Source organism: Macaca nemestrina, chromosome 1, assembly GCF_043159975.1.
Source record: "Macaca nemestrina isolate mMacNem1 chromosome 1, mMacNem.hap1, whole genome shotgun sequence".
Classification (NCBI taxonomy): Eukaryota; Metazoa; Chordata; class Mammalia; order Primates; family Cercopithecidae; genus Macaca; species Macaca nemestrina.
In genome coordinates this window covers 141,510,441-141,533,276 of record NC_092125.1, presented here as the reverse complement: position 1 = coordinate 141,533,276, position 22,836 = coordinate 141,510,441, and the positions used below count along the sequence as shown (strand labels likewise).

The 22,836-nt window shown below is 42.1% G+C and overlaps 1 protein-coding gene across 3 annotated transcripts in view; it reads right to left on the bottom strand.

Annotated features, from left to right (window-relative positions):
* Window positions 1-22,836, bottom strand: part of LOC105485380 (transforming growth factor beta receptor 3) — a 206,646-nt gene that overhangs the window by 131,652 nt on the left and 52,158 nt on the right. Inside the window, exon 1 of one of the 3 annotated variants that reach the window (XM_011747678.3) lies at window positions 17,892-18,064. The exons of the other annotated variants lie outside the window; for them this stretch is intronic. The gene's annotated coding sequence lies outside the window, so the exon portion shown is untranslated. Of the gene's footprint in view, window positions 1-17,891; window positions 18,065-22,836 lie in introns of those variants that run through there. 3 annotated transcript variants of the gene reach the window in all.

Sequence of the window (22,836 nt, the reverse complement as noted above, 5' to 3'; positions counted from 1 at the left end):
GAACCACCTTTCCATCACACAATAAATGCCTCACTTATTCAACATTGACTGGCAATGAGATATTCCACACAAGCAAATTTTCCAAATAACTAAGTCTTTTCTTGTTTCAGAAAAGAAAGTGTCTTTAGTCATTTTTAAGGGAAATCTGCCTAAAATGTACTACATGCATAATTTCTTCCTGGCCATCTTAAATGTTTTGAGCATCCTGAAACTCACCTATTGTATTTTTTTCTTGAAGATGTAGGGCTGCCATTATGAATACTAATTAGTTTATTAAAGCTTGATATGATTTCAGTTACTATATCTACCAAATAGTCCCATATTGCTGTGCTTTATAGTTTTTTTGTTTTTGTTTTTGAGATGGAGTCTCACTCTGCTGTCCAGGCTGGAGTGCAATGGCACCAGCTCACTGCAACCTCTGCTTCCCGGGTCCAGGCAATTCTCCTTACCTCAGCCTCCTGAGTAGCTGGGATTATAGGTACTCACTGCCACGCCCGGCTAATTTTTGTAGCTTTAGTAGACATGGGATTTCACCGTGTTAACCAGGCTGGTCTTGAACTCCTGACCTCAGGGGATATGTGTTCATCTCTGCTTCCCAAAATGCTGGGATTACAGGCGTGAGCTACCGCGCCTGGCTGCTTTATAGTTTTGCCTATACTTTTTATACCTGTGGGGGTTTTTTCCAGTTCCGGCTGCAGGCCTGTGTCTCTGCCTTAAGCCTATCACTTACCATTTTTTACACTCTTATACACTCAATTTTAAGTCAACCAAGTCTGAATGAAGACCAGAAGGTGGCTCCCCATTCCATCCATAGAGTAACCTGTATGGACTTTTGATGGCTATTTTCCTTATAACTCACTAAAACACTTGTAACTCACTAAAATGAAGGAAGTTCTGGCTTCCTTCATGATGCACAAACCTGCTGTAAAACTGATGTTACTGACAATATTAGGGACACTGCCCAGAGTAATCTAGTTTGAATGGCAAACCATCAAAGAAAGTGAAGCTTATGCACTGAAGGTGAACTGTTGGAAATTTAGTTCACACCAAAACCATACAAAAAGCTCTACTCTCCTATTGCTTCTGGTGCTTCAAGCATTTCAGAAGTTCTAAGAGAAAAAAAACAAATGTATAACTAGGTATAACAAAGTTCTTACGGTCCCTCAATCCCATTTTCTCATGGTGACCTCCCCTTTTCTTTCACGATGAAAAGATATTTAACCTGTACAGTCCAGATTAATTACGATTTTAGCATAATTTGCACATTTTTCCACTCTAGTTTCTCAATGGAAGTTGTATTCACCATTCCTTCCTATCTTCATTCTTAAGTCAGTGCCAGCAAGCACTGTTCATAGAAATCAGATACTCCTACCAGTGCTCCCTGGTCCAGATCAGTACAAATGATCTACCACGAACCACAGAGTCCAGAGCAGGCTGGAAAGCACCACCTAACAAAGAAAACACATTAACAGGGCCACTCAAAGGCCCCTTTCTGGCAACAGTCCCCAACCTTTTTGGCACCAGAGACTGGTTTCATGGAAGACAGTTTTTCCACAGACCAGGGAGGAGGGGATGGTTTTGGGATGAAACTGTTCCACCTCAGGTCATCAGGCATTTGTGAGATTCTCATAAGGAGCAGGCAACCTAGATCCTTCATATGCGCAGTTCACAATACGGTTCACGCTCATATAAAAATCTAATGCCACCGCTGATCTGACAGGAGGTGGAGCTTAGGCAGTAATGCTCACTCGCCCGCTGGCTGCTCACTTCCTGCTGTGTGCCCCCCGTTCCTAACAGGTCCGTGGCCTGGGGGTTGGGGGACCTCAGGTCTATGGTACAACAATACCATTTGCAGCTTTCTAAAATCCAACCATGACATGGAATCTTCCCTGCCTTTCCATGTTAATTTGAAGTTGGGGTCCAAATTCACTCTTTGCAAACCATTATTATGTAAGGAAAGGCATATGTATATGCATATGTATGTACATATACACACGCACACATACACACCAAGGGCTATTACTGTTTCTCATAATCAAGAAGGTTCGCTTCCTAAGCTCCTTCCTGAAATGAAATTGTTTCTTTGCTGAGAGATAACTCATAATTTATCCTAGATTTCAACTTTTTTTAGTAAAAAGTATAGGAAGTTACATGGAAACAATGAATGGAAGTGTACTTTTTTTTAATCAAACAAGAACAGGAAACTTACAGTGGTTTATGGTAAAACTACATATTTGAGCCAAAGAAAAAAATAAACTATGCTCAACCCCTTTTTACCCTCCCCTATCCAAAACATATAAGAATATGCACAATTGACAACCACAAGACAAATCTCAACACCAGGTAAAAATTAATATTTATAGGCTTCAAAAATATACTTCCCCAAATTACTTAATAAACCCCTTCAAAAAGGCCGACACCTACTTCTTCTATTATTGTATGACCAAAATGAGTCATAATAAAACTTTGGAATATTAAAGACAATAAGTGAGGAAATTCCAGAAAATATAAAAACTATTTCAGGGAGCCAAAACAGAACTATATTTATTTTTCTATCCAAATGCATAGGTATGAATAAACGGGCAAATAAAACAGGCACTCACAAAAGTAAACATATACCCAGCTGCAGTTCTACAACATAGTCTTCTAAATTACCACCTCCTCCACATTAGAGAAATTATTTCCTTCAAAAAAATTAACCTCCAACACCCTCAAAACTGCAAAAGCCTCTACTATGCTAGGAGCAGTTTAAAAAGCAGGCATTTTTGAGGCCAGGCACAGTGGCTCACACCTGTAATCCCAACACTTTGGGAGGCCAAGGCAAGTGGATCACTTGAGGCCAGGAGTTTGAGACCAGCCTGGTCAACGTGGTGAAACCACGACTCTACTAAAAATACAAAAATTCGCTGAACATGGTGGTAGGGGCCTGTAATCCCAGCTACTTGGGAGGCTGAGGCAGAAGAATCACTTGAACCTGGGAGGCGGAGGTTGCGGTAAGCTGGGATCGCACCACAGCACTCCAGCCTGGGTGACAGAGTGAGACTCCATCTAAAAATAACATAACATAACATAACATAACATAACATAACATAACATAACATAGGGATAATCCTGTCCTCAGGGTCATCATGAAAACAAATGAGATCATGGCATTTGAGAAGTTTTTAATTAAATCAGGAAGTTCTATAAAAATATAAACATAACACCAATAAGTATACGAAAAATCAATAGAAAAGAACCTCCCTTCTCCTCACTACCCCTTTTTACTTTACAAAAAAGAAGCCCACAGCATACAATGAGAACCTTGGGAGCACAGAGGAAAGAACACTACATTTGAACCGAGAAAGCCTAGGTTCCAGGCTCATCTCTGCCATTAACAAGCTCCTTGACTTAGGGCCCCTCTCTTGGTTGCCTCACCTGGAATTAATACTACATACCTTGCCAAAATGAATTACAGTAAAGAATAGCAAAGAATTCTATGAACTCTAAAGTGAGATCCCTATAGAAGAGACAAATGAAATCAACCTGCTGAACAAAAAGTTTGAACTTTATTTTTTTTTTATTTATTTATTTATTTTTTTTTTGAGACGGAGTCTCACGCTGTTGCCCAGGCTGGAGTGCAGTGGCGCGATCTCGGCTCACTGCAAGCTCCGCCTCCCGGGTTCCCGCCATTCTCCTGCCTCAGCCTCCTGAGTAGCTGGGACTACAGGCGCCCGCCACCGCGCCCGGCTAATTTTTTGTATTTTTAGTAGAGACGGGGTTTCACTGTGGTCTCGATCTCCTGACCTTGTGATCCGCCCGCCTCGGCCTCCCAAAGTGCTGGGATTACAGGCTTGAGCCACCGCGCCCGGCCTAAAAGTTTGAACTTTAATGGTTTGTGTTATAAAATCGACTGACAAGGAAAGAAGTTGGTTGTAATCAGACTCTTCCCAAACACCCGAAGGAAGAAAGCCAACCAAAACAGAGGAGTGGAGAAGCATCCACAGTGTGAACCTGGAAGGGCTCAGCTTGTACATTCATTACCTAATGAAACGGGGGCTTTAGAAATGGGAATTCTGAACCTGTCACTGTGGATCAGAACCTCTCTGAATCCACTTAAACCCATGAATTGAAATACTGGGTTGGATTTTTTCCATTCCTGGTTAAGATAGAGCCACACAAATCCTAATTCTAAATGTGGATGCTCAACATTCCAGAATAAACAGTAGCTCATGGAGAAAGCAACAGAAGGATGGCAAGAGCAAAAAATAGATCAACAAACTACAACAGATTGGTCACTTCGTAATTAAAAAAGAAAAAAATGAAAAGAAAACAACCCATCTCAAAGTTCAACTCAAGGCTGAATTCCTATCAGAAAGCTACCAGAGGCCAAAGACTACATCTGCATAATACTTTAAATCTGAGCCTGGTCTTTGAGAAAACATTTGACAAAGATTATCAAAACATCTATTTTTCCTTCTTTCTCCTCATTTTTCTCAATTATTTTCCCTAATCCCTACACTTCACTGACCACTCCTGCGTTCTCGATTGCAGTAAGCAAATACACACTAAGTTGGATAACATATTATTTTATATCTATTCTTTTTTTTTAATTGGATACTTTCCTTTGTAATTATAAGAGAACGGCAAACATACGTGCAACTAACAGGCAGCAAAATGGGCTGGTACACGGCTACAGTGTTGGAATGGCTCCTGATTCTCCCTGGGTTAGCAAATGTTCACTTAAGTCAAGTGTACCCCCTATTTCAGCTATGCAGTCTCTTTCATCTTTATGGGACTATATTTTGAAAATTACTAGAAACTGTGTGGTTCCCATATACTAGGCTCAACTGAAACTCTAAACTCATGCAATAACAGTTAATATTCAAGTATAATTTTACCTAGCAGTAAAGTTATATTTTGCACATCAAAAGCAAAATGAAGCATTGAGAAATTTAATTATATACATTCTTTCATATCCTTTTACATAAGCAGAATACAAAGTACTTACTTTTTTCCCCCTAAATGAATACAGGATTTCAACTACATTAAGACATGATTATTTTCACTTACTCCCATATAATAGGTATTCTTATTAAAGAAAACATCTTAATGTCACCATATATGAATTCATCTAATCTCTGAGTACTTTATCATTTATCATCTCTACAACTACACATTTGACAGAACCAAACTGTGGCCCTAAGAAACAAGAATTACTGGCGTAGCTAAGAATTCAAGAAAACAGAATACAGTCTCCAATTATGCATTTACTTCAAATAAGAACAATAACTTTAAACTCTGTGTTAGGCTTTGAACTCACCTCCAGCCTGACTTTAAAAAGCTACCATGAGGCCTAACTCCAGCTGGCAGTAGTAAACATCCCTAGCTATCTAATAATATTTTTACAAACAAAGCATCATAAAGAAAATAACGTTCAAATGGCATGGAAACTGTTTTCCACGGTCCATATTTGACAATCTTTCAAAAAAAGTTAATATTACACATATTAGCACTGTGTAATATAGAAGATATAACCTCCTCTTCATACCAAGATCAGTTGCAAAAGAACACTATGATCATATTTCAGAAAGTAACATGTAAGGAAAAAGAAAAAATAAAGAACACTATGACCTTGGCAAAATTCTCAAGTGTTCAGACAGAAACTTCTAGAAGTGCTTGTTTGTTTGTTTTCAAATACTGCTTTTTGAAACTACTCACTTGATTTTTAGGCCAGAAAGGATGCAAATGTCTGATTTTCTACAGTCACCTCCCTCCCACTGCTTTTAATTGCTCTATAAAGCAATCCCTCTGGACACCAAGCTTAAACTGCCCTGGCCTTGCCAGGACAAATGTTCGCCCATGTATTCCAGTAAAGCCATGAGTATCCTGAAGGTCAAACAAAATACATATTATTTCCAATCAGAAAGGAAGCCTGTGCTTTCTGGAACAAGGTCCCAGCTCAACCTTGACTTGGTACGCTATGAGGCAAATAAACCAAGAACTGGGAATGGCCTTCCTTTTTAATCAGTACTTTCTGAAGGATGCCACTGATAACAGAAAAAAAAATGTCAATATATGTGATAATTCACATCTCCCTCTGTCTTGGCTGGAGTTTTTTACAGATGCATTTACAGACATTTAAAATAATGATCATTAATAAAGCTTTAAGTTTGGAGTATGTAAATTTCGATTTTTTCCCCACTCCTGAAAAAGGCTTGATGGTTACTTAGCTTTTTCTTTTCCTTTTTTTTTTCTATTTTACAAAACAAGTTTCCACAAGTCCTTCCTACAGCAAACAGTTTCCTAGTGATAATGGTGCTTAAAAATAAAAAACAAGAAAGGAAAAAAGGAGAAAGCTTTTGGCGTCTACTTTTCATAAACGGCTAAAAACCTAATTGTACTCAAGCACTAAGGCACACGACTTAGCAGCAACCTGCATGCCTATATTACAAACATAATATTCTCTTTCTTTCTTTGGCACACTGAAACAAAAAAATCTCACTGTCTTTTCTACAGATGAGGAGAGCGGGGCCCAGAGAAATTAAGGGACAGTTTAGCTTGGCAGTCAGCAACTACCACGACAGGGGCCCCCATCTCCTTCTGGAGCCCAGCCATCCAGAAAGGCCTCATGCTTCCCCAGCTCCACCTGTGGGTTCCTAATCTTCACTCCCCTTCTCTACCATGCTCAGTGGTCTTCACCACCTCCGTTGAGTGCCGCCTTGCTCTTTCCTGTGAATTCCGGCAGCAGGTTGGTTCTTCTCACAGCAACATGGCTGCAAAGCTGAGTATTATCTTTTTTTTTTTGAGACACAGTCTCGCTCTGTTGCCCAGGCTGGAGTGCAAGGGTGTGATCTTGGCTCACTGCAACCTCCACCTTCCCGGTTCAAGCAATTCTCCTGTCTCAGCCTCCCAAGTAGCTGGAATTACAGGCGCCCGCCACTCTGCCCGGCTAGTATTTTTACATTTTTGGTACAGATGGGGTGTCACCATGTTGGCCAGGCTGGTTTCAAACTCCTGACCTCAAGTGATCCTCCCACCTCAGCCTCCCAAAGTGTTAGGATTACAGGTGTTAGCCACCACACCCAGCCAAAGCTGAGCACTGTCTTAACTATGCCCTTAGCATCTAAAGGAATGTGTTTTCTTCTTAATCCTCCATAGCACCTACCTTGGCTTTGCACATACTGAGCATTCAATAAGTATTTGTTAAGTGAAATTATTTGATTAATGAATAAAGTAATATTTCCAAGGTTCCACAGTAAGTGAGCAGCAGAAGCAAAAAATAAAGCCTATGCTTTGCGATGACCACAGCAGCACAGCTTGTACCACACCACAGTGAAAATCCAGGGCTGCATCTGTATTGTGTGTGTGGTGAGGTGTGTTCTGTGATTGCGTGTGCACACACGTGTCCTCACAGCCAAGCAAAGAGCAGTGAGATTTCTCACCATTAACTCACACTTCATTTCACATGTTCCCACAGCACCAGCTGCTAGTTTATATTTTCAGTCTTTACTATTAAAAAAAAAAATTTCAACTGCAACTGCATCATTTCCCCTTAGCCTCAGCCTTTTTTTTTTTTTTTTTTTTAAGGAAACTTTAGGACAGCAGGAAAACTGCTGAGCCGTGACACAAAGAAAAGCTGACTCTGCACATGCCTCATTGTTTTCTATTTTCATTCCAGCACAGTTGTGGCTGGAAACCAGCCTTCAGGATTCCCCATGGACCTTGCCAGCCCTAGTCCCTGGTGTTTTAAAATGTTACACTTTATACACTACTCAGAGAGGTGTGATTCAATTGAGTATGTTCCCTGTGGTTCTGAGTGAGGCTAATATATATCGTGTGTCTTTGGAAAAGTAACCAAAATATGTGTTTAGGGAAAAGGAAAAAAAATAGGATCAAGGGAGTATTCAGAGATGTAATTACACATACTCAAGTGGGACCTTTTGTGTGTGTGTCTTGGAGGTGGGAGACTTAATGTAAATAATGACCACATTTGTGCTTTCTGTTATACACATCCTGTATCACCACACACTTGAGTACACATGTGTTAAAACGCTGACACATTCATTATAAGAACATCATTTATCCTATTATGAGTTTTAGAGTTTTGTGTGTTTTTTGTTGATGGTGGGGCTTTTTCCAGATTTTCTTAGTTTTCTTCCTCAAATACATTTGACTACTTTTTTTTTTTTTTGAGACAGAGTCTCGCTCTGTCACCCAGGCTGGAATGCAGTGGCGCAATCTCGGCTCACAGCAAGTTCTGCCTCCCAGATTCATGCCATTCTCCTGCCTCAGCCTCCCGAGTAGCTGGGACTACAGGCGCCCGCCACCACGCCCAGCTTATTTTTTGTATTTTTAGTAGAGATGGGGTTTCCCCATGTTGGCCAGGATGGTCTCGATCTCCTGACCTTGCGATCCTCCCACCTTGGCCTCCCAAAGTGCTGGGATTACAGGCGTGAGCCACTGCATCCGGCCTTGATGACTTATTTTTAAATGTGAGAGTATTATTATACCACCAACAGCATCCTCCTACAATCTATGGACACAGATCATTTTGCCAGAGTAAAACAGATTCCAAAAGGCTGTTCACACCTTCTTTGGGGGACCTAAAACACAGGGTCCAGGAAGAGCTGAGAAACAGCCCTTAAATCCTGACCATCGCTGGGTGCGGTGGCCAAGGCAGGCGGATCATGAGGTTAAGAGTTCAAGACCAGCCTGGCCAACATGGTGAAACCCTGTCTCTACTAAGAATACAAAAATTACCCAGGCGTGGTGTGGCACGTGCCTATAATCCCAGATACTCAGGAGGTTGAGGCAGGAGAATCGCTTGAACCCGGGAGGCAGAGATTGCAGTGAGCCAAGATCGTGCCACTGTACTCCAGACTGGGTGACAGAGCAAGACTCTGTCTAGGAAAAAAAAAAAATGCTGACCATCATCCCACTCCACTGACCTTGTAAGCGAGGCCACTCCTCAAAGAGCTAGGGATCCCACAGCCTAAACTAACCCTTTGACCCATATAGAAATTAAAACTCAGAGGAAGCCGAGACAATTCATCCACTAGAGCCATTCTCCTGTTTGGAGAGGGCCTACAGGCGTCAGCAGCATCTAAACATACAGCCTTTCCTAGTCATGATTTATTTCTTAGCATGATAGTAAATCCATAGCTTACAATAGCAGGACGTTGCTGTCAGACACCAAGGTCCCTCAGCATAGCCACTATCCTGAAGTCATGAATCACACCTCCAAGCACAGTGACAGGTTCAGAGGCTTTACCAGCCCCTCTCTCCCCTAAATCCACAGGTTGCCCACTTTGCTTATGCTGTGATTTCATTAGTTCAAAGATATTCTGCCTTCTATCATTTTTCTCCTTACAGTTCTTAAGAGAATGAACCAGCTTCAGAAAATGGGGAAAGAAAAAACAAATTGATCACAGAAGATGAGGGTTCAAATCTTGAACTGGCTTCTTAGAAGCTGTGTCACTTTATGCAAGCCACAATCTTTCTCAGTCTTAGTTCCAGATAAACAGTGAAGAGCAGCACATTCTTCATGAGATTATTACAAGACTCAAATGAGAGAATACACAAGAAAATACCTAGCACATATTAAATGCTTGCTAACCTTTCACGTAGGAGCAATCATAATACTCAATTCATACTTTTCAGAGGGTGTAGTCATTCAATAATAAAGACTAGTAGAAATATTTTAAGTCTTTTGTAATCTTCTCAGCCAGGTTTGGACAGCAACTGGACTGTCCAACCTCTCTCTAAAGGCATTACATCATAATTGTATTTACACCAGGCTGTAACTGATATCAGTGTAAATATACCAACTGTACAACACCATAACTTTACAACATCACTGTTATGGTATTATACAGTATTACAGGCATAAGTGTTAACTGCCACGGTATTTATAATAAACAAATATTTTTTTAAAAACCGGCCAGGCACTATGGCTCATGCCTGTAATCCCAGCACTTTGGGAGGCCGAGGCGGGCGGATCATAAGGTCAGTAGATCAAGACCATCCTGGCTAACACGGTGAAACTCCGTCTCTACCAAATAAATACAAAAAAAAATTAGCCTAGCCGAGCGTGGTGGTGGGCGCCTGTAGTCCCAGCTACTCGGGAGGCTGAGGCAGGAGAATGGCGTGAACCCAGGAGGCGGATACTTGCAGTGAGCTGAGATTGCACCACTGCACTCCAGCCTGGAAGATACAGCGAGACTCCATCTAAAATAATAATAACCTAAATGTTCATCAAAAAGGGTATATTTATACCATGAAATATATATGCTGCATTTAAAACAGTGTTATTTGTACAGACAGAAATATCTTAATGACATGTTCTTTTTTAATTGCAGAAGAACATGTAAAGAATGATACAATTTATTAACCTTCTAAAACTATGTGTATTTGTCCATACGCATGCACATATATGCATAGAAAAAGGATTGAATGGATAACTAACTATAAATGGTTCTTACCTAAGGTAGGGGTGATGCTAGAGACGGGTTGGAGACATGAGAAGAACTCTGACTTTGCTCTCCATCCCTCTATGAGGTTGATGCAAAAGTAATTGCAGCTTTTGCCATTAAAAGTAATAGTAATGGCCAGGCACGGTGGCTCATGCCTGTAATCCCAGCACTTTGGGAGACTAAGGCAGGTGGATCACCCGAGGTCAGGGGTTCAAGAGCAACCTGGCCAACATGGTGAAACCCCATCTCTACTAAATATACAAAAATTAGCCAGGTATGGTGGCTCACGCCCGTAATCCCAGCTACTCAGGAGGCTGAGGCATGAGAATCACTGGAACCTGGGAGACAGTGAGCTGAGATCACGCCACTGCACTCCAGCCTGGGTGACAGAAGTAAGACTGTCTCAAAAAAAAAAAAAAGTAATGGCAAAAAACACAATTACTTTTGCACCAACCTAATACATTCTTAATGCTTTTACTGTGCAAATCTGTTTTTGAATATTACTTAATTAAAAATGTAAAAATATGCTCTACTTTATCATAAAAATAATTCTGATCAAAGCCAATGCTAGCTGATTGGCTTCTGCTCTACATATCTTATTTTTAAAATCATATGTGGTTTAAAGGAACAATCTCAGTGTCTCTCTAGGAAGCAGAGAACCCTGGTTTCCTCCACTTCAGTGACAATGCCCTCTCATGAACCTGAGAGCTGTGGCCCAACTTCCTCCTCCCCTGTGGTCAGCAACTCTGCAGACCTGGGGCCTTGTCTGAGCTGAGTAGGATGCTGTAGAGAAAAGACCTGGCTTTGAATCCTGGTTGTGTCTGTACCATCTGAAACTTTGCCTTAGTTTTCTCATTTGTAAAATGAAGACATCTACACTTTGTGAGGATTACGTAATGCATGCAAATATACGATACATATTAAATGGTCAATAAATGGCAGCTTTTATCATTACTATTATTAACCAGGCCAGTCTCTAGATTTCAGTATCAAGTCTCCTCTGTAAAAAGAGGGCCTATCATTTGATTATTTTAAAAGTTCCCAGCTCCAATAGTCTATGAACATGTGCTATAGAAGACAACGGACAAATATGTGCTAAATAGTGAAGCCAGGTGGCTGAGACCAAAGAGACCAGACAAATGGCTATGCAGAGCTTTGGCAATAGTGTGACTTACGTGACCTGTTACCATATTACGGGGTAAGAGGCAAAGAGGATAAGAGAAGTCTTTTCAATCCCACCTAGAAGACTTTAGAATCTGGAGAGATGATAGCCACATTTATATTCTTCTACTGCCAAACAGAAAACAATTCCAGTATCTCCTAGTGCCTGCTATAGGCTGAGAAAAGCAAAGCATTAAAAAAAAAAAAAAAAAAGAGATGAATCTTAGTGTGACCTTCCCAAACACAAACTTCATTTTCTAGCCTCACCAATCTTTTAGAACAGAAGATCAAATCCCTTTAGAATCAATGGGTAATAATATCTCTGCACAGCTAATCTATTTTGGGGGCTCAGTTGAAATCCTATCTCCTTTATTAGCCTTCCCAAATTCTCCTCACTAAAAGCTATCACTCTCTTTCACTTCTCACAGACTTTGTTCTTCAACTCTATCAATTTCTGCTTTACATTAGTTATTTGCATGCCTATTTTATCTCCTTTACAGGGCCATAAACTCCCTTATCAAGCTGAATAAGGGTGGGGAATGGTGGTACACGCCTGTAATCTTAGCACTTTGAGAGACCAAAGCAAGAGAATCACTTGAGTCTAGGAGTTCGAGACCAGCCTGGGAACATGGCAAAACCCCATCTCTACAAAAAAATATAAAAATTGGCCAGCGTGGTGGCACGTGCCTGTAGTCCCAGCTACTTGGGAGGCTGAGGTGGGAGGATTGCTTCAGCCCAGGAGCCGGAGGCTGCAGCGAGCCAAGATCACACCACTGCACTCCAGTCTGGGCAACAGAGCTAGATAGACCCTGTCTCAAAAATAAAATAAAATAAAAATAAAGATGAATAATGTCCTATTTAGTCACCCATTCACAAGCACTTATTGAGCACCTATCTAGATGGTAAATATCATATAAGGTCCTGGAGATACAGAAATAATAACATTTTCCTTCTTCAAGGAGCTCACGGTCTAATGGGAAAGGCCAGTGAACACTCAATCATCAAGGTGTTATGGGAGCATGGAGGGGAAGTCTCCCTAATTCACCTCAAAGAAGGAGAAGATGAGAAGGGTCAAAAAAAGGCTTCCTAGGACAGGTGATATCTGAGGTGATTCTTAAGAATTAATACAATCTACCCAAGCAACAAGGATAGGAAATGACAAATCTGTATTAAAACCAACATAGGTACACATACTTTGAAGAACTGGGTGGTAGTTTCTTATAAAGTTACATACAACCCAGCAATTACAGTCCTAGGTATTTACTCAAGAAAACTGAGAACATATGTCCACAAAATGACATGTTTATAGAGGTTCATAGCTAATTAACTGCATAATACTCAAAGGAAACAACCCAAACATCCATCAATAGGTGAATGAATAAACAAACTGGGGTATATCCACGCCGCGGAAAATATTCAGCATCAAAGAGGAACAAATTATTAATACATGCAAAACCTGGCTATTGATTCTCAAAAACATTTTGCTGAGCAAATAGGAGTCAGACACAAAAGAGCACATGAAATTCTAGAACAGGCAAAACTGATCTATAGCAACAGAAAGCAGATTAGTAATTGCCTGGGACTGGGGATACGGACTACAGGGAGGCTGAAGAGAATGAAAGGGGTGGAGACAAATAATAGAAAACTTCCCTGTATCTTGATTGCAGTGGTGATTGCACAGGTATACGTATTCATTAATACTCATCAAAATGTACCTTTAAATGTGTGCATTTTGCTGGACACAGAGCTCACACCTGTAATCCCAAAACTTTGGGAAGCCAAGGTAGGAGGGCTGCTTAAACCCAGGAGTTTGAGGCCAGCCTAGGCAACATAGCAAGACCCTGTCTCTACAAAAAATACAAGAATTAGCCAAGTTTAGTGGTGCACACCTGTAGTACCAGTGACTTAGGAGGCTGAGGTAGGAGGATTACCTGAGCCTGAGAGGTCGAGGGTGCAGTGAGCCAAGACTGTACCACTGCACTCCAGCCTGGGTAACAGAGCAACACCCTGTCTCAAAAAAAATAAATGAAGCATACATTTTAATCTATATAAGTTATACTTCACTATAAAGTTGATTTTAAAAGAAAAAAAGAGTCTGTAATACAGAACACAGACTTTGGAGCCAGACTGCCAACTCTACAATTTATTGGCTGTTTAAGAGTTAACTAGTAATAGCATTAATATTCACATTGCATTAATATTATAGGCAAAGACCTAGAAGTAAGAAAAGACATGATAGCATGAGGACTACAAACAGTTTGGTGTTTGAGGAACATAAATCTAGAGGAAAGATGTGAAAACAGATGAGGCCAGAGAGGCAGAGAGAGCCTAAAGTTGCAAATCTCTATGCCCCCACACCTAGGAAAGAGCATCTGACATGCATGGGTGGCCATTCAAATGTTTATTTTCATTGATGAACATCCATTGAGATACCATTACATACCCACTAGGATGACTAAGTCAAAATGACAGATAATAATAAGGTTGGCAAGCATGTGGAGAAACTAGAACCCTCATATATTGTTGCTGGGAGTATAAAATAATGCAACAGGCCAGGTATGGTGGCTCACACCTGTAATCCCAGCACTTTGAGAGGCCGAGGTGGATGGATCACAAGGTCACGAGTTTGAGACCAGCCTGGCCAAGACGGCAAAACCCTGTCTCTACTAAAAACACAAATATTAGCCGAGCACGGTGGCAGGCACCTGTAATCCCAGCTACTTGGGAGGCTGAGGTAGGAGAATCGCTTGAACCTGGGAGGTGGAATCTGCAGTGAGCCAAGATCGCACTACTGTGCTCCTGCCTGGGTAACAGAGCAAGACTCCGTCTCAACAAATAATAACAATAATAATGCAAACACTTTGAAAGAGTTTGGCAGTTCCTCAAAGGGTTAAATACAGAGTAACTGTATGACCCAGTGATTCTACTCTCAGATACATATAAATCCAAGAGAAATAAAAACGTAAGGACGTGCTTGACTTTGGCCTTGGCCAAAGCCATACTTCCCAGAAAAAAGGAAAAAAACATAAGCCACACAAAAACTTGTACGTATATGAATGCCCTTAACAACATTATTCCTAATATCCCCAGACTGGAAACAATGCAAATGTTCATTAACTGATGACAAATTTTTTTAATGCGGTATATACGTACAACAAAATATTACTTGACCATAAAAAGGAATGAAATGCCAAATACATGCTGCAACATGGATGAATCTTGAAAACATGTTAAGTGAAAGAAATTGGTCACAGAAGGCCACATATGGCATGATTCCACTTCTACAGAATGTCCAGAATAGGCAAATCTATAGAAACAGAAAATAGATTAGTAGTTACTAGGGCCTGAGGAAAGGGGAGAATAGGGAGAGATTGCCAATGGATAGAGAGGTTTTTTGGAGGATGATTAAAATGTTCTAAAATTGACTGTGGTGGCAGCTGCACAACTCTGATAACATATTAAAAATGATTGAATTGTACACTTTAAAGATGTGAATTATATGGTACATGTATTATATCTCAATAAAGTTGTTATAAAATGTGCAATGAATACACTATCAATAATCCACTTGTGGTCGGGCTGAGTGACTCACGCCTGTAATCCCAGCACTTTGGGAGGCCAAGATGGGTGGATCACATGAGGTCAGGAGTTTGAAACCAGCCTGGCCAACATGGTGAAACCTCATCTCTACTAGAAATACAAAAATTAGCAGGGCATGGTGGTGGGTGCTTATAGTCCCAGCTACTCAAGATGCTGAGGCAGAATAATCACTTGAACCCGGAGGTGCAGGTTGCAGTGAGCCCAGATAGTGCCATTGTACTCTATCCTGGGTGAGAATGAGACCCCGTCTCACAAAAACAAAACAAAACAAAACAAAACAAAACAAAAAAAACCACTTGTTTCAAGCAATGTTTGATAAAAGTTAAACACAAAGGATATGAAGTATCCCTTTTCGTTCAATTTGCTGAAACACATATTAAGTCCCCGCTATGTGCCAGCTACAGTGGCCACAAATAGTAAGACAGAGTGCCTTGGCTTTAAGCAGCTATACTCCTGGAGTCGGGAGACAGAGACAGGTACACAGTGAGATAGCACATTAGAAGGTCCCCTAGAAGGCTGCCGAGGGAACTGAGGAAACACAAACAAGGGCCATGATCGCCTCTCCATGACCTTGTCCAGTACCTTAACCCTAAGTCATGGTCCTGTTAGATGTGCATTTCTTCTATTTTAAGTCCTGCCCACATTTATATTTAGTAGGAGGCCCCTGTGGTGAGCGGTGTGACTGAGTCTCCAGCTGACTGTCCTAAGCCAATCACTGTAACTCCATTACTCTACCAGGGACTGATTCAAGGGTGGGGAGGTGGGGAAAAGCTGAGTCAATTCAGCCAGTGATTGCAAAGAGAGACATACTGGGTGTCTGGGGAAAGAAGCTCTCTCGCTCTTAGCTGAAGCCAGCACTGCCCTTCCTGTTTGAAGGAGCACGCCGATGGCTCCTGACAGCCATTCCTAAGCGCCAGCACTTCCTTCTTCAGCTGAAGATGACCCTATGGCCAGTAAGGCAGACAGACAAAACGACCTAAGTATTGAATAAAATTAGTCACATTCCCATTTTCTCCCATCCACTACTAAAAAAAAAAAAAAAAAAAAAGGCCTGGCCATGCCGCCTGATGCCTGTTTCCCCTCACCGGTCTGGAGGCACCTACAGGGCAGCGGACCAGGAGTTCCACGCCTCTCATTTCCTCCCCTCAGAGGCTACCACTTAGTCAACCACTGCAAATCACATATTTTGCAAGAACAGAAAAGCGATGAACAGACAGTTATCAACCTGTTCTTCTTACACTCAACCCTAAACATTTTTAAAAGCAGAATTTAGTGGAGGAAAAAAATTACCTACAAGTCTTTCCTATTAAAACAGATTAACATAGTTGCCTTTATTGATTCAAGCAAAAACCACATTTTACTGAGGAAAACTTTCTGTCCCTTGCCTTCCACCTATTCCTGTGGTGCCAACATAGAAAATGTCCTGGACTTTTAGGGAAGGTAAGCTCCTGGGGTGGGGACGCCGTAGGTGTGATGTAAAGTGCCAGGCATGAGGCTGGCGTTTGATGTTAAGCGCTGTAGCAACGATCACAACAACAGAACCAGCGGGGCATGTACGGGCTGGCAGTTATGACATGGAATGGTACTGGTTTCTATTCTCAGCATGTGTCACTGACTTACTGACAAGACAGTTAAACATAAAAGGGGCCCATTATCAGTGGTAAATGGGATCAAGTCCTTGGGATAGCAGGAATAAGAAAAATCCAGCAGTAATCCCCAAACCTCCTGTTTCTCAAGAGTTTCAATTTCCTGCTCCAAACCTTTTCAAAAACTGCTATTACCAAAGTAAACTGATTTAAGTTGACTGTTACTTCCTTTTCATGAAGTGACGGCACCAAAGGATGAGCAGGCAGAGACAGAAAGTCCCCCATTAAACTCCCCTTCTTAAGGCTTCTTTGTATTCACACCGCATAAGATAATTCATTAATGAAGACTAAGTTACTGGTTATGATAACACAGCCCCTGGCACACAGTAAGCACTTGATAAATGTTTACTGAACGACTACAGGAAATATCTGAGTGCTGGACAGAGGAACAAAGCCTCGACTCTCCCAGGTTCACTTCTTTAGCCAACCTGTTAACAACAATAATACTGCATGTCATCAAACAGCTGGAAAGGAGCTGGCTTCAGTAAGGCTGCAGTCACTCACTGCTCAGCAAATGAATCGATCCATTCAGTTTCTCTGACCCCCATCCAGAATACAAGGTAGTTATGGCCAGTTCGGGCATAACTCCCAGCGGCCTTGTTATTAACCACACGGGGTAACTGTGAATGGATGCAGAGACACCAGTTCAGTTCAGCTGCAGACTGTCTGCAACATCATCTTGGTTAAGCATCTACTCCAGGGTACCAGCTCTTCAGATCACACTGAGGGCTGCTTCTCAAAGCCTGACAGCATCAGAACAGTACAACCTCTCACAGTCTTCTTTATCCCTTCCCCAAGATAACTCATCATGACTGCTATAGAATAAACCTGAAAGGGTTTACTTACTACCCTAATTACAATTACTCAGGGTGAAGTACTGGATTCTCCTGCACCATGAAGAACTCTCAAATATACCCATTCACACCTCCTCTTCCCCTAACTCCACACCCCGGTCAATATTTTGGCTTCATTAACTAGTCAAAGGAAAAAAGAGTTTGCCAAATAGCAAACTCACATTTCACACAGTTACCTCAGCCAAGTCAGGAAGGAAACATCAAATCCATAGCCCAGTGTATAAATGTTCAGCACTGAAATGAAGGAAAACCAACAGGACACTTGTGGTTATGCTTTAACTTAAATCCCTAGTTAAAGGGAAACTAAAGCTGATCCAGTTCAGTTTATCAACAGGAGAGTTCATGAGGAATTATCATGAGCAAACAGGGGCAGCCATCCCCGTGACTGTAGTTGCCTTAAGTAGAAGCGGAGGTGCAAGTGAACTCAGCCGTGAAAGGATCCCTCTGGATGGTCACCTCCACAGGAGCAGCAGCTGCTCAAGCCCCAAGGCACACTACTAAAGTTAAGGACTGAAAGGCTGCTGGGGTAGAGGAAGACCAAAATTCTTCCAGGAAGGAATTCTAGTTTAAGCCCGTATTACTGTCCCTGCAGTTCTAGGACCCTCCCACCACAGGTCCCTCTCTCCCCATTCCCTGGCATCTAGTCAGACCAGGAAGAACAGGTGAGGGACCTCAAGGACTCCTCAATGCAGTAAGTGGGTGTTTGAAGCTTTAAGGCTAAGGCTGACTTATATGTATGTGAAGGAGTCCCTCTTTTTCTGGCCATCTTCCTGGGCATGTGTCCTGCTGCCAAATCACCAATGCCAGCACTCTCTACCTCCCAACCCCGCCCCCTCTACCATGACACATGGGCCATGACCCAAGCAGACATGCAGTAACAAGGCACAGTGTGGCTGGGCACAGTGGCTCACACCCGTAAGCCCAGCACTGTGGGAGGGTGAGGTGGGCAGATCACTTGAGGTCAGGAGTTCAAGACCAGCCTAGACAGCACAGTAAAACCCCGTCTCTACTAAAAATACAAACATTAGCTGGGTGTGGTGGCACGCACCTGTAATCCCAGCTATTCACAAGGCTGAGGCACGAGAATCACTTGAACCCAGGAGGCAGAGGTTGCAAGTGAGCTGAGATTGCCCCACTGAACTCTAGCCTGGGCAACAGAGCGAGACTCGAAGGTCTTAAAAAAAAACAAAAAAAAAAAAAAAAAAGGAGGAGGAGGCATGGTGTGGGGAAGAGAGCCACAGGTTGGCATCAAAGACCCATGCACTGGCTGTGGTTCTGACAAAGTGACACCAAAAGGCACATATGCTAGAAGGGTCCAGCCATAGAATCACAAAACCTGTGAATACCAAAAGCACCCAGAACATAGCAGTCCCCTAAAAGGAAGCTCTGAGATTCAAAGTGTGCTCCAAGATGATGTCCATGGCTCACCAATTCCCATGGAGAGTTAAAACTACCAAGGATGCCCTGGACACAAAGAAAACAATCAATATGAAAGCAAGGACTCTAAGGGGACAACAAACTCCAAACTCAGTTGTTCCAGACAAGGGTTTTGTTTTGTTTTGTTTTGAGACAGGATCTTGCTATATTGCCCAGGCTGGAGTACAGTGTCTGTTCATAGGCACAATCCCACTACTGATCAGGATGGGAGTTTTGACTTGCTCCATTTCTGACCTGGGCCAGTTCATCTCTCCTTAGGCAATCTGGCAGTCCCCTAGGAGTCCCCAGGGAAGTCACCACACTGATGCTGAACTTAGTGCAGACACCTGATTGGCATAGTGCACTACAACAGCCCGGAACTCCTGGGCTCAAGTGATTCTCCTGCCTCTTGAGTACAGACCCAAATGATCATCACAGTTTACATAAAGGCAGGGCCTGAAATAAAATTTTCAAAAAGCAAGATCTTTGGTACTAAACATTATTTCCATCTAAAACCAGAACTAGAGGCCAGACCTGAGCAATGCAAGGCTGTGTTCCCAAAACTGCCAATACTAGTACCATGTTCTTTGCCTCTGTCTGTCTCTGGCATAACCAAGATCAGCTCACCCTGGCAGGGGTATGCTTGGTGAGGAGGGATACAGGCAATCGGGACTTGGTGCTCGTCCCCAAGGGCAGAATACTTCCTGGCTACTTGTGTTTGGTATGTCTTTGTTTTGGTTTAGCCCTGGCAATCTGGCACGCAGTCTATTTCCAGGGGGAGCTCTGTCCACGGTATAGCTGCCCCAGGCTTGAGGTCCTCATTCATTTTCATAAACAAAGCCCAGTTGCCACAGTGACTGGTGCTGTGAGCAGCTGCTAAATAACAGAGGTCACCCAGAGCTTTCTCTGGGTTCTACAGTCTGTTCCTAGGCTTCTGTGAACAGTGAGTGGGTCAACGGGAGCTGCAGTCATACCAGCCAGTACTTTATATGGGAGTCTGCCCCCTGAGGAGAAACTCCCAAGAAAGCTGCCAGATACACAAGCGATTTCAGGTGGGGTCCAAGACCCCACCCCTGACAGATTTCGGTCTGGGGCACAGGAAGAGTGAAGGGCATAAGGAGTATCAACTTCCTCCCTGTGGCTTCTATAGTCCCCAGAGCAGTGAGAGGGTACACGGTCAGAGCTTGGGGCAAAAGGAATGATCCTGGAAAAGTGAGTGTGGAGTTGGGCCAGTGCTGCTTCTGCACCCTGTGTGCCAATCAGATGCCTTCTCCCTGTCCCACTTAGGTGGGAAACAGCTCTCACCACCCCATAGCAGGAAGCACAACACATCTCCCACCCAGCACACACAGGTAAAAATTTCTGGACTGGAGTCCCAAAGGTCTCTTCAAGTTAGAAATCATCACTGTTGTGTTTCCACCTCCTCAAGGCAAGCCTGTCCAAAGGCCACAAGATCTGCTAGACCTCACAAGCTGGGGCACAACCTGCACCATGCCCACCTGCCTGGATTGTTCAATTGTTAAAACCAGAAATAGTTTGTCTTTTACTCTGCAAAGTGCAGCTTCTGTCCTCAAAGTAGATCATTTCAGACAAAAACAATTAAAAAAAAAAAAAACTGCACTATAAGGCAGGTCCTCTTCACTCTTGCAAAACCAAGTCACCTTGGCAAGAGCCCAAGGAAGCTGTAAAATAGAAATGAGCATAAACGTCACTTAGTCTTTAGACTCATTCCCATGTTAACATGGAATAATAAACATTCTTCAGCCCCAGTGCCATTTCCAGAAATAAGTGATCATTTAAAACTTAAGCAAAATTAAGGTTTACCATTCCCAGAAACATATGCTTCTGTCTTTATCAACCATGAACCAACTAAACCACTACAAGGAGAGGAAAATGGAAACGAAAGGTCCCTGATTCGCAGTGTAACTCAAAGGTAAACCTGCAGATTTGGGTCAAACATGCTTGCAACCAGGACCTAAATGTTTTATACACAGGACTTTTCTGTGTTATTCCCACCACTGTAGTTTATTACAGGCCAGAGGAAACCTAAACAGTTAAGAAGTTTGTCCTTAGGCAAATAGTTCAGTAATTTAGACTTCAAAGACTCCATATTAACCTCTGTTTACACAAAGTAATGTGTTTCCTTTGCCTGCTGAACATCAAAACACGTAACAATTAATTACCTCTATTTTTGAAAACCACGTAAGTCCTGTGAAATATAATAGCCAATACATTTTAAGCAGAGCGAAAAAAAGCATGCTCAAAATCTGCTGCATTCTCTCTAGAGACAAAGTAATAAGAAAACACCCACGGAATTTAATTAACATAGAAAATTATTTAAAAACAAAAACTTTTCTCCTTAAAATTGTCATTTTTCTTTCTGTATTATCTATTTTTTTCCATGTTGCCTTATGAACACAGTGAATCTAGTAATAGAGCAGAGTAGCTTTTTTATCCCTTTACTGAAAAATTCAAAAAGTTAAAATTCCAAGTAAAGGTAAAGCTTAGATAACTCAAAGTTATTTCATGTTCTAACTAGTCAGCTCTCCTGAGAGCATTCCTAGTTCATCATTAATGGGTAATTAATGACTAATTTCCTAGAAATTAACTCCATATCCTGTATAGGGAAGTGTAAATGGAAGAACAGTTAGTGGCCCTAAATGAGAGAGAACTTGGCAAATACTAAGGTCACCTTTGATATACAGAGACAATCAATATTCTTTTGAATTTGTATAGGAATTTTAAATTTGCAAAGTTCTTTTATCTATTTTTCCATTATATGACCCTCAAAATAACCACATTTGGCTAACAATAACATTATTATCTATGGAGTGTTTACTATTGTGCAAGAGTCTCTTCTAAGCATTTGACATGTATTAACATGTTTATTCCTCACAACCACCTTGAGATACACTATTATTGGCCCCACTTTACAGAGGAAAGAACTAAGGTAGAGTGATATTAAGTCACTTACTCAAAGTCATAAAGTTATTGAATCAAGTGAGTAAGCCAAGCCAGATAGCAGGGGAAAGGTAGAACCTAGATTAGAAGGCAGGCCAGCCTCCTGGGTTCCAAAATCAAAGGGAGTTTCTTCTCAGAGACTACTCTGAGTTGGGGTCAGGCATGGTGGCTCACACCTGTAATCCCAACACTCTGGGAGGCCGAGACAGGTGGATCACATGAGACCAGGAGTTCAACACCAGCCTTGCCAACACGGCAAAACTCTGTCTCTATTAAAAATACAAAAATTAGCCAGGCGTGGTGGTGCATGCCTATAATTCCAGCTACTCAGGAGACTGATGCAGGAGAATCACTTGAACCCAGGAGGTGGAAGTTGCAGTGAGCCAAGATCACACCATTGCACTCCACCCTGGGCCACAGAGCGAGAATCTGTCTCAAAAAAAGTAAAAAAGCCGGGCACAGTGGCCTGTAGTCCCAGCACTTTGGGAGGCCAAGGCGGGCGGACCACAAGGTCAGGAGTTTGAGACCAGCCTGGCCAACATAGTGAAACTCCATCTCTACTAAAAATACAAAAAATTATCCAGGCATGGTGGTGGGCACCTGTAATCCTAGCTACTCGGGAGGCTGAGGCAGGCGAATCGCTTGAACCCGGGAGATGGAGGTTGCAGCGAGCCAAGATCACACCATTGCACTCCAGCCCAGGCGACAGTATGAGACTCCGTCTCAAAAAAAAAAGCCAGGCCT